Source organism: Bufo gargarizans, chromosome 1 (genome assembly GCF_014858855.1).
Source record: "Bufo gargarizans isolate SCDJY-AF-19 chromosome 1, ASM1485885v1, whole genome shotgun sequence".
Classification (NCBI taxonomy): Eukaryota; Metazoa; Chordata; class Amphibia; order Anura; family Bufonidae; genus Bufo; species Bufo gargarizans.
This window is the reverse complement of record NC_058080.1, coordinates 310,667,770-310,680,179: the sequence shown is the minus strand read 5'-3', so window position 1 is coordinate 310,680,179 and position 12,410 is coordinate 310,667,770.

Genomic DNA, 12,410 nt, shown 5'->3' with positions numbered 1-12,410 from the left:
ATTGAAGCAACTGCCATGTGATTGGTTGACTAGATAATCGCATTAATGAGAAATAGAACAGGTGTTCCTAAAAATTCTTTAGGTGAGTGTATGTATACTGTAGTATGATATTTTGACAGTAAAGGTAAGAATAAAGGTCTTCTGGTTAGTACAGTATACTTTCTATATTTCCATGACGTGTCTATTGGACAATAATTGGACTGTATTAGGGAAGTCAAGTGTCTCTGCTGGTCAGAGGTGCCGGACAGCTGGGAGGGGGGCAATTCAAAAATTTCCTGTGGGGCCCGTTCAAAAATTTCCTGTGGGGCCCAGTCATTTCTAATTACGCTAGTGCTAATAGAGACTGTGTAAAACGTTCCAGTTCCAGAACTTTATGTATGGGACTTTCTGAGGGCAGCAGCAAGCAGAGTTCCTGTGGGGGTGGCGGTACTGTAGGCTCATAGAGGACTCAGGACAGTGCCCCTCCTCGCCCTCCACATGAACTCTGCTTGCTGTTAAAGGGAACCTGTCACCTCAAAAACACAAATAAAACCGCCAGCATTAGTCGTCCCCAGTCTGTTCATAATTAGAGAGGAGCAAATTTCATATTTTAAAATTCGTTCACGCTTCGTTTGGTGGTAAAAGGTGAATTGCATTATGGATTCCGTTACCACGGACCATAATGCAATTCCGAGACGGAATGCATAACTGAATGCTTTATTGGAAGCTTTATAGGCATCCCATTATTTATTCTGTCATAAAAGAAGTCTAGGGCCTGCATAACGGATCCGTCCGGTTTGCGTTATCCTGGAGTCCTCAGTAGGTCATGTATACATTTCTTTATTGGCAAATGGGGGGTTGGCAGGGAAGGAGCCAGGGCAGGAGGTGGGATGGGCCAAGGTAGTAGGTGGGGTTAGGGGGCCCAATTCAGATTCTTGCAATGGGGCCCAATGATTTCTATGTACGCCCCTGGTTACTACTATCAGTTTTGCTACTGTCATACACCTTATACATCGCCTTTTGCATTTATTGTATAAGAAATCAGGTATAGGTGGTGTTGCAATTGATATATGATCTGATATTGTAAGTGCACTTATTCGAATGTGAAGTAAAGTTCTTTGTGATTTGAAGATGTTCAGATGTTTTACAAATACTATGCCCACAATTGAAACAACCCACAGTATGTGACCATGTCTTCCTTTTTTTATATGAATTAAACATACTAGGAAATAAATATTGACCAATCGCCAGTGATTTTGGGGGATATTAATCACATTTTCAAAAATTAGTATGAATAAAAAGATTATATTATTATTATTTTCTGAAACTGTACACTATACTATGTACATAAAACTAACAAGGGAACATTTTTGTTTGCTCTGTTGAGTCGACGCTGTATAGTACCAATCTAACAGTGTTTAGTAACTTTGTCTTGCTCAACTTCCCATTGTCATTTATCCTAGAACTATGTAATTCTCCTATAGCAGTGATGGCTAACCTCCAGCACTCCAGCTGTGGTGAAACTACAACTCCCAGAATGACCCATTGATTTAAATAGGAGTTCTGTTAACAGCCAAGCAAGTGTGCATCTTAGGAGTTGTAGTTTTACCACAGCTGGAGTGCTGGAGGTTAGCCATCACATTCCTATAGAAATAGCTTTTTTTAGTAACAGATGACACTATGCCTTTCAATGTGTGATACTATTATTCTTCCCTATACTACCAACTACCAAATCCAGACACCTAAGTCAAGTAAAAAAAATAAAAAATTATAATATATATGACAGAAGGATTTTGTGAGTTAGCTTTGGTTCTAATGAAGGAGAAACCTCAGATACATCCTTTGAGGTATCCAAAGATTCTATGGAGAATTTTTTCTGCTCCCCAAGATGCAACAAGAAAACAACAAAGAAGAGAGGATGAAGCACACCAAAAGACAACAAATATCCAGAAAAAACCTTAATGTGTGCTATCTGATGATCAATTAAAGGTATTATGCAAGGGTTTATCTTTCTCTCCGATGCATCATTTTATACTTTTCAGCACTGTATTTGATATAAATAGATTTTTTAGAATGTTAACTGTAAAAATACTTTTATTTGTGTTAACGATATAGGCACTGATAATAGGGATTTGGACATTGGTGAGCACAAAACTATAGTAGATGAAGAAATCTAAAAGATCTAAAAAGCTATTTTATTTTTAGCACCTCTGCTGTAAATCTTAAATTCTAATTATTATGGTTTAGATGGTTCACAAATTGCAGTTTTGCCATCACATACGATACCTAGATCAGAGAGAAGGGGAAACTTTCGATCCCATAGCTCCAGTTTGTTGCAAATAGAATGTATTATCAAACACAAAAAATTGTGTGTAAGTAGAGATATCATAGCTACAATTTATCTCAAGAGTAATATTTGAAGTAATTTTTTTCTTGAGTCTACATTGATATCATTTTCATCAAATGTTCAATGTTGTTTGATAAATCTACCACTTTTGTCTACAAAAGCTACTCCAGTTTTCCTACTTCATTCTGTGAGATTAAGAAACAGCTCTCACTGTTTGAACAATGTTTGTGTGTGGATTAAATTAAATGTTCTGGACTGATGTTTTGCTGTTTGCCCACAAAATGCTGCTGTTTCCTAGGCACAGCTGACTGACTGCATATTTATTTCCATATTCATGAGAGGTGTGGTTCTAGAGCTGATGTTGTACAAGATCCAGATCCTGTCCAGGGAAAGGAGAACTGTTTCCAGGGCTGACAAGAGCTAAGGAACAAGCTGCATACCCTGTGGGACCTCATGTTTGCTGGAGAGACTGGTTGTTGGGTTCAGAGACATCAGTGGATGAAGAGCAGACCAGGTCAGTAAGATCGTGCACGCATCTCACTGCAATTTGGCACCTAGAGACTTAGACCAGGCCTGTAGTTAGCTAGTTAGGGTCTCTACTTTGTGTCAGGCCTAAAGTGTTGCTACTGTACTACAAGGACTCCATTACTAAAGGGAATATTGCACATTTGAGAGCTGATAAATACCCCCACAAACTCTATCCAGTTCTGTGTTTTGCTTAGGAGAAATATTCAGGTATGTGCTAACAGACTAGTTATGGGAGGGGGAATAATATAGAGCACGGTAAGATTGTGAACTGTTGTGTTGCACCGCAGGCCAGCCCATACTAAGCGCCCAACCAATTGTTCGTGTTTGTTTCAAGGTAATTATAGGTATGGCAACGCAGTTTTAGTTGTGCCCGCCAGTAGGAAAACTACCGAGAAATTTCCGCTGGCATCCATCAGGAGGCACTGTGTTGTGCAACACAGGGGTCTCAGCCTTTGGGCTGGGTGTATGTACACCTATTTTTATGTTCTCAGCATTTGTGGTTGTGTTTATTATCACGTGTTAGTATAATTATGTTTTTGCAAAAGCTGGTGTTAGAGTTGCTTTACTCGTTCATGACTTCGCTGTATCCTGGGGAGCCCACCCCGGTATATGGCTTACAACTCTCCTACCGGAGTTACATTAGGACTTTTTGGGGACTTTTTAAACAAAAGTCTCAGTGGAAGAGTGAAGCTCATTAACCACTTCAGCCCCGCTAGCTGAAACCCCCTTCATGACCAGAGCACTTTTTACACTTCGGCACTATACTCCTTTCACCGTTTATCGCTCGGTCATGCAACTTACCACTAGGGATGAGCGAACTCGAACTGTATAGTTCGGGTTCGTACCGAATTTTGGGGTGTCCGTGACACGGACCCGAACCCGGACATTTTCGTAAAAGTCCGGGTTCGGGTTCGGTGTTCGTCGCTTTCTTCGCGCTTTTGTGACGCTTTCTTGGCGCTTTTTGAAAGGCTGCAAAGCAGCCAATCAACAAGCGTCATACTACTTGCCCCAAGAGGCCATCACAGCCATGCCTACTATTGGCATGGCTGTGATTGGCCAGAGCACCATGTGACCCGGCCTCTATTTAAGCTGGAGTCACATAGCGCCGCCCGTCACTCTGCTCTGATTAGCGTAGGGAGAGGTTGCGGCTGCGACAGTAGGGCGAGATTAGGCAGATTAACTCCTCCAAAGGACTTGATTAACTGATCGATCTGCAGCTGTGGATCATTGAGCTGCTGATCCTCAATTGCTCACTGTTTTTAGGCTGCCCAGACCAGTTTGTCAGTCACATTTTTCTGGGGTGATCGGCGGCCATTTTGTGTCTTGTGGTGCGCCAGCACAAGCTGCGACCAAGTGCATTTAACCCTCAATGGTGTGGTTGTTTTTTGGCTAAAGCCTACATCAGGGTGAAGCTGTCACACCAAGTGCATTTAACCAGCAATAGTCTGTTCATTTTTTGGCCATATACAAAATCAGGGGCAAGCTGCGCCTGTCACCAAGTGCATTTAACCCTCAATGGTGTGGTTGTTTTTTGGCTAAAGCCTACATCAGGGTGAAGCTGTCACACCAAGTGCATTTAACCAGCAATAGTCTGTTCATTTTTTGGCCATATACTAAATCAGGGGCAAGCTGCGCCTGTCACCAAGTGCATTTAACCCTCAATGGTGTGGTTGTTTTTTGGCTAAAGCCTACATCAGGGTGAAGCTGTCACACCAAGTGCATTTAACCAGCAATAGTCTGTTTATTTTTTGGCCATATCCCAGTCTAATTCTGTCACTAAATCCATACCGGTCACCCAGCGCCTAAATACTAGGCCTCAAATTTATATCCCGCTAAATCTGTCCTTAGTGCTGTAGCTGGGCGAGTTATTTAGTGTCCGTTCAAGCACATTTCTTGTTCTGGGTTGAAATACAATTCCCAATTTAGCAATTTCATAATTTAGTGGTTTCTGCTATATCAGAGCTATTTGAAATCTATCCCTAAAAGGGTATATAATATTCAAGGTGCACATTGGGTCATTCAGAATAACTTCACACACACCCGCTACTGTGTATTTCCAAGTCTAATTCTGGCACTAAACCCATACCTGTCACCCAGCGCCTAAATACTAGGCCTCAAATTTATATCCCGCTAAATCTGTCCCTAGTGCTGTAGCTGGGCGAGTTATTTAGTGTCCGTTCAAGCACATTTCTTGTTCTGGGTTGAAATACAATTCCCAATTTAGCAATTTCATAATTTAGTGGTTTCTGCTATATCAGAGCTATTTGAAATCTATCCCTAAAAGGGTATATAATATTCAAGGTGCACATTGGGTCATTCAGAATAACTTCACACACACCCGCTACTGTGTATTTCCAAGTCTAATTCTGGCACTAAACCCATACCTGTCACCCAGCGCCTAAATACTAGGCCTCAAATTTATATCCCGCTAAATCTGTCCCTAGTGCTGTAGCTGGGCGAGTTATTTAGTGTCCGTTCAAGCACATTTCTTGTTCTGGGTTGAAATACAATTCCCAATTTAGCAATTTCATAATTTAGTGGTTTCTGCTATATCAGAGCTATTTGAAATCTATCCCTAAAAGGGTATATAATATTCAAGGTGCACATTGGGTCATTCAGAATAACTTCACACACACCCGCTACTGTGTATTTCCAAGTCTAATTCTGGCACTAAACCCATACCTGTCACCCAGCGCCTAAATACTAGGCCTCAAATTTATATCCCGCTAAATCTGTCCCTAGTGCTGTAGCTGGGCGAGTTATTTAGTGTCCGTTCAAGCACATTTCTTGTTCTGGGTTGAAATACAATTCCCAATTTAGCAATTTCATAATTTAGTGGTTTCTGCTATATCAGAGCTATTTGAAATCTATCCCTAAAAGGGTATATAATATTCAAGGTGCACATTGGGTCATTCAGAATAACTTCACACACACCCGCTACTGTGTATTTCCAAGTCTAATTCTGGCACTAAACCCATACCTGTCACCCAGCGCCTAAATACTAGGCCTCAAATTTATATCCCGCTAAATCTGTCCCTAGTGCTGTAGCTGGGCGAGTTATTTAGTGTCCGTTCAAGCACATTTCTTGTTCTGGGTTGAAATACAATTCCCAATTTAGCAATTTCATAATTTAGTGGTTTCTGCTATATCAGAGCTATTTGAAATCTATCCCTAAAAGGGTATATAATATTCAAGGTGCACATTGGGTCATTCAGAATAACTTCACACACACCCGCTACTGTGTATTTCCAAGTCTAATTCTGGCACTAAACCCATACCTGTCACCCAGCGCCTAAATACTAGGCCTCAAATTTATATCCCGCTAAATCTGTCCCTAGTGCTGTAGCTGGGCGAGTTATTTAGTGTCCGTTCAAGCACATTTCTTGTTCTGGGTTGAAATACAATTCCCAATTTAGCAATTTCATAATTTAGTGGTTTCTGCTATATCAGAGCTATTTGAAATCTATCCCTAAAAGGGTATATAATATTCAAGGTGCACATTGGGTCATTCAGAATAACTTCACACACACCCGCTACTGTGTATTTCCAAGTCTAATTCTGGCACTAAACCCATACCTGTCACCCAGCGCCTAAATACTAGGCCTCAAATTTATATCCCGCTAAATCTGTCCCTAGTGCTGTAGCTGGGCGAGTTATTTAGTGTCCGTTCAAGCACATTTCTTGTTCTGGGTTGAAATACAATTCCCAATTTAGCAATTTCATAATTTAGTGGTTTCTGCTATATCAGAGCTATTTGAAATCTATCCCTAAAAGGGTATATAATATTCAAGGTGCACATTGGGTCATTCAGAATAACTTCACACACACCCGCTACTGTGTATTTCCAAGTCTAATTCTGGCACTAAACCCATACCTGTCACCCAGCGCCTAAATACTAGGCCTCAAATTTATATCCCGCTAAATCTGTCCCTAGTGCTGTAGCTGGGCGAGTTATTTAGTGTCCGTTCAAGCACATTTCTTGTTCTGGGTTGAAATACAATTCCCAATTTAGCAATTTCATAATTTAGTGGTTTCTGCTATATCAGAGCTATTTGAAATCTATCCCTAAAAGGGTATATAATATTCAAGGTGCACATTGGGTCATTCAGAATAACTTCACACACACCCGCTACTGTGTATTTCCAAGTCTAATTCTGGCACTAAACCCATACCTGTCACCCAGCGCCTAAATACTAGGCCTCAAATTTATATCCCGCTAAATCTGTCCTTAGTGCTGTAGCTGGGCGAGTTATTTAGTGTCCGTTCAAGCACATTTCTTGTTCTGGGTTGAAATACAATTCCCAATTTAGCAATTTCATAATTTAGTGGTTTCTGCTATATCAGAGCTATTTGAAATCTATCCCTAAAAGGGTATATAATATTCAAGGTGCACATTGGGTCATTCAGAATAACTTCACACACACCCGCTACTGTGTATTTCCAAGTCTAATTCTGGCACTAAACCCATACCTGTCACCCAGCGCCTAAATACTAGGCCTCAAATTTATATCCCGCTAAATCTGTCCTTAGTGCTGTAGCTGGGTGAGTTATTTAGTGTCCGTTCAAGCACATTTCTTGTTCTGGGTTGAAATACAATTCCCAATTTAGCAATTTCATAATTTAGTGGTTTCTGCTATATCAGAGCTATTTGAAATCTATCCCTAAAAGGGTATATAATATTCAAGGTGCACATTGGGTCATTCAGAATAACTTCACACACACCCGCTACTGTGTATTTCCAAGTCTAATTCTGGCACTAAACCCATACCTGTCACCCAGCGCCTAAATACTAGGCCTCAAATTTATATCCCGCTAAATCTGTCCCTAGTGCTGTAGCTGGGCGAGTTATTTAGTGTCCGTTCAAGCACATTTCTTGTTCTGGGTTGAAATACAATTCCCAATTTAGCAATTTCATAATTTAGTGGTTTCTGCTATATCAGAGCTATTTGAAATCTATCCCTAAAAGGGTATATAATATTCAAGGTGCACATTGGGTCATTCAGAATAACTTCACACACACCCGCTACTGTGTATTTCCAAGTCTAATTCTGGCACTAAACCCATACCTGTCACCCAGCGCCTAAATACTAGGCCTCAAATTTATATCCCGCTAAATCTGTCCCTAGTGCTGTAGCTGGGCGAGTTATTTAGTGTCCGTTCAAGCACATTTCTTGTTCTGGGTTGAAATACAATTCCCAATTTAGCAATTTCATAATTTAGTGGTTTCTGCTATATCAGAGCTATTTGAAATCTATCCCTAAAAGGGTATATAATATTCAAGGTGCACATTGGGTCATTCAGAATAACTTCACACACACCCGCTACTGTGTATTTCCAAGTCTAATTCTGGCACTAAACCCATACCTGTCACCCAGCGCCTAAATACTAGGCCTCAAATTTATATCCCGCTAAATCTGTCCCTAGTGCTGTAGCTGGGCGAGTTATTTAGTGTCCGTTCAAGCACATTTCTTGTTCTGGGTTGAAATACAATTCCCAATTTAGCAATTTCATAATTTAGTGGTTTCTGCTATATCAGAGCTATTTGAAATCTATCCCTAAAAGGGTATATAATATTCAAGGTGCACATTGGGTCATTCAGAATAACTTCACACACACCCGCTACTGTGTATTTCCAAGTCTAATTCTGGCACTAAACCCATACCTGTCACCTCAGCGCCTAAATACTAGGCCTCAAATTTATATCCCGCTAAATCTGTCCCTAGTGCTGTAGCTGGGCGAGTTATTTAGTGTCCGTTAAAGCACATTTCTTGTTCTGGGTTGAAATACAATTCCCAATTTAGCAATTTCATAATTTAGTGGTTTCTGCTATATCAGAGCTATTTGAAATCTATCCCTAAAAGGGTATATAATATTCAAGGTGCACATTGGGTCATTCAGAATAACTTCACACACACCCGCTACTGTGTATTTCCAAGTCTAATTCTGGCACTAAACCCATACCTGTCACCCAGCGCCTAAATACTAGGCCTCAAATTTATATCCCGCTAAATCTGTCCCTAGTGCTGTAGCTGGGCGAGTTATTTAGTGTCCGTTCAAGCACATTTCTTGTTCTGGGTTGAAATACAATTCCCAATTTAGCAATTTCATAATTTAGTGGTTTCTGCTATATCAGAGCTATTTGAAATCTATCCCTAAAAGGGTATATAATATTCAAGGTGCACATTGGGTCATTCAGAATAACTTCACACACACCCGCTACTGTGTATTTCCAAGTCTAATTCTGGCACTAAACCCATACCTGTCACCCAGCGCCTAAATACTAGGCCTCAAATTTATATCCCGCTAAATCTGTCCCTAGTGCTGTAGCTGGGCGAGTTATTTAGTGTCCGTTCAAGCACATTTCTTGTTCTGGGTTGAAATACAATTCCCAATTTAGCAATTTCATAATTTAGTGGTTTCTGCTATATCAGAGCTATTTGAAATCTATCCCTAAAAGGGTATATAATATTCAAGGTGCACATTGGGTCATTCAGAATAACTTCACACACACCCGCTACTGTGTATTTCCAAGTCTAATTCTGGCACTAAACCCATACCTGTCACCCAGCGCCTAAATACTAGGCCTCAAATTTATATCCCGCTAAATCTGTCCTTAGTGCTGTAGCTGGGCGAGTTATTTAGTGTCCGTTCAAGCACATTTCTTGTTCTGGGTTGAAATACAATTCCCAATTTAGCAATTTCATAATTTAGTGGTTTCTGCTATATCAGAGCTATTTGAAATCTATCCCTAAAAGGGTATATAATATTCAAGGTGCACATTGGGTCATTCAGAATAACTTCACACACACCCGCTACTGTGTATTTCCAAGTCTAATTCTGGCACTAAACCCATACCTGTCACCCAGCGCCTAAATACTAGGCCTCAAATTTATATCCCGCTAAATCTGTCCTTAGTGCTGTAGCTGGGCGAGTTATTTAGTGTCCGTTCAAGCACATTTCTTGTTCTGGGTTGAAATACAATTCCCAATTTAGCAATTTCATAATTTAGTGGTTTCTGCTATATCAGAGCTATTTGAAATCTATCCCTAAAAGGGTATATAATATTCAAGGTGCACATTGGGTCATTCAGAATAACTTCACACACACCCGCTACTGTGTATTTCCAAGTCTAATTCTGGCACTAAACCCATACCTGTCACCCAGCGCCTAAATACTAGGCCTCAAATTTATATCCCGCTAAATCTGTCCCTAGTGCTGTAGCTGGGCGAGTTATTTAGTGTCCGTTCAAGCACATTTCTTGTTCTGGGTTGAAATACAATTCCCAATTTAGCAATTTCATAATTTAGTGGTTTCTGCTATATCAGAGCTATTTGAAATCTATCCCTAAAAGGGTATATAATATTCAAGGTGCACATTGGGTCATTCAGAATAACTTCACACACACCCGCTACTGTGTATTTCCAAGTCTAATTCTGGCACTAAACCCATACCTGTCACCCAGCGCCTAAATACTAGGCCTCAAATTTATATCCCGCTAAATCTGTCCTTAGTGCTGTAGCTGGGCGAGTTATTTAGTGTCCGTTCAAGCACATTTCTTGTTCTGGGTTGAAATACAATTCCCAATTTAGCAATTTCATAATTTAGTGGTTTCTGCTATATCAGAGCTATTTGAAATCTATCCCTAAAAGGGTATATAATATTCAAGGTGCACATTGGGTCATTCAGAATAACTTCACACACACCCGCTACTGTGTATTTCCAAGTCTAATTCTGGCACTAAACCCATACCTGTCACCCAGCGCCTAAATACTAGGCCTCAAATTTATATCCCGCTAAATCTGTCCTTAGTGCTGTAGCTGGGCGAGTTATTTAGTGTCCGTTCAAGCACATTTCTTGTTCTGGGTTGAAATACAATTCCCAATTTAGCAATTTCATAATTTAGTGGTTTCTGCTATATCAGAGCTATTTGAAATCTATCCCTAAAAGGGTATATAATATTCAAGGTGCACATAGGGTCATTCAGAATAACTTCACACACCCGCTACTGTGCATTTCCAAATCTAATTCTGTCACTAAACCCATACCTGTCACCCAGCGCCTAAATACTAGGCCTCAAATTTATATCCCGCTAAATCTCTCGTTACCGCTGTCCTGTTGTGGCTGGGAAAGTTATTTAGTGTCCGTCAAAGCACATTTTTTGTTCTGGGTTGAAATACAATTCCCAATTTAGCAATTTCATAATTTAGTCGTTTCTGCTATATCAGAGCTATTTGAAATCTATCCCTAAAAGGGTAGATCATATTGAAGGTGCACATAGGGTCATTCAGAATAACTTCACACACACGCTTCTGTGCATTTCCAAGTCTAATTCTGTCACTAAATCCATACCGGTCACCCAGCGCCTAAATACTAGGCCTCAAATTTATATCCCGCTGAATTTGAATACAATACATTGGGCCAAATAATATATTTGTTGTTGTGGTGAACCATAACAATGAGAAAAACATCTAGTAAGGGACGCGGACGTGGACATGGTCGTGGTGGTGTTAGTGGACCCTCTGGTGCTGGGAGAGGACGTGGCCGTTCTGCCACATCCACACGTCCTAGTGTACCAACTACCTCAGGTCCCAGTAGCCGCCAGAATTTACAGCGATATATGGTGGGGCCCAATGCCGTTCTAAGGATGGTAAGGCCTGAGCAGGTACAGGCATTAGTCAATTGGGTGGCCGACAGTGGATCCAGCACGTTCACATTATCTCCCACCCAGTCTTCTGCAGAAAGCGCACAGATGGCGCCTGAAAACCAACCCCATCAGTCTGTCACATCACCCCCATGCATACCAGGGAAACTGTCTCAGCCTCAAGTTATGCAGCAGTCTCTTATGCTGTTTGAAGACTCCGCTGGCAGGGTTTCCCAAGGGCATCCACCTAGCCCTTCCCCAGCGGTGAAAGACATAGAATGCACTGACGCACAACCACTTATGTTTCCTGATGATGAGGACATGGGAATACCACCTCAGCATGTCTCTGATGATGACGAAACACAGGTGCCAACTGCTGCGTCTTTCTGCAGTGTGCAGACTGAACAGGAGGTCAGGGATCAAGACTGGGTGGAAGACGATGCAGGGGACGATGAGGTCCTAGACCCCACATGGAATGAAGGTCGTGCCACTGACTTTCACAGTTCGGAGGAAGAGGCAGTGGTGAGACCGAGCCAACAGCGTAGCAAAAGAGGGAGCAGTGGGCAAAAGCAGAACACCCGCCGCCAAGAGACTCCGCCTGCTACTGACCGCCGCCATCTGGGACCGAGCACCCCAAAGGCAGCTTCAAGGAGTTCCCTGGCATGGCACTTCTTCAAACAATGTGCTGACGACAAGACCCGAGTGGTTTGCACGCTGTGCCATCAGAGCCTGAAGCGAGGCATTAACGTTCTGAACCTGAGCACAACCTGCATGACCAGGCACCTGCATGCAAAGCATGAACTGCAGTGGAGTAAACACCTTAAAACCAAGGAAGTCACTCAGGCTCCCCCTGCTACCTCTTCTGCTGCTGCCGCCTCGGCCTATTCTGCTGCTGCCGCCTCGGCCTCTTCCTCC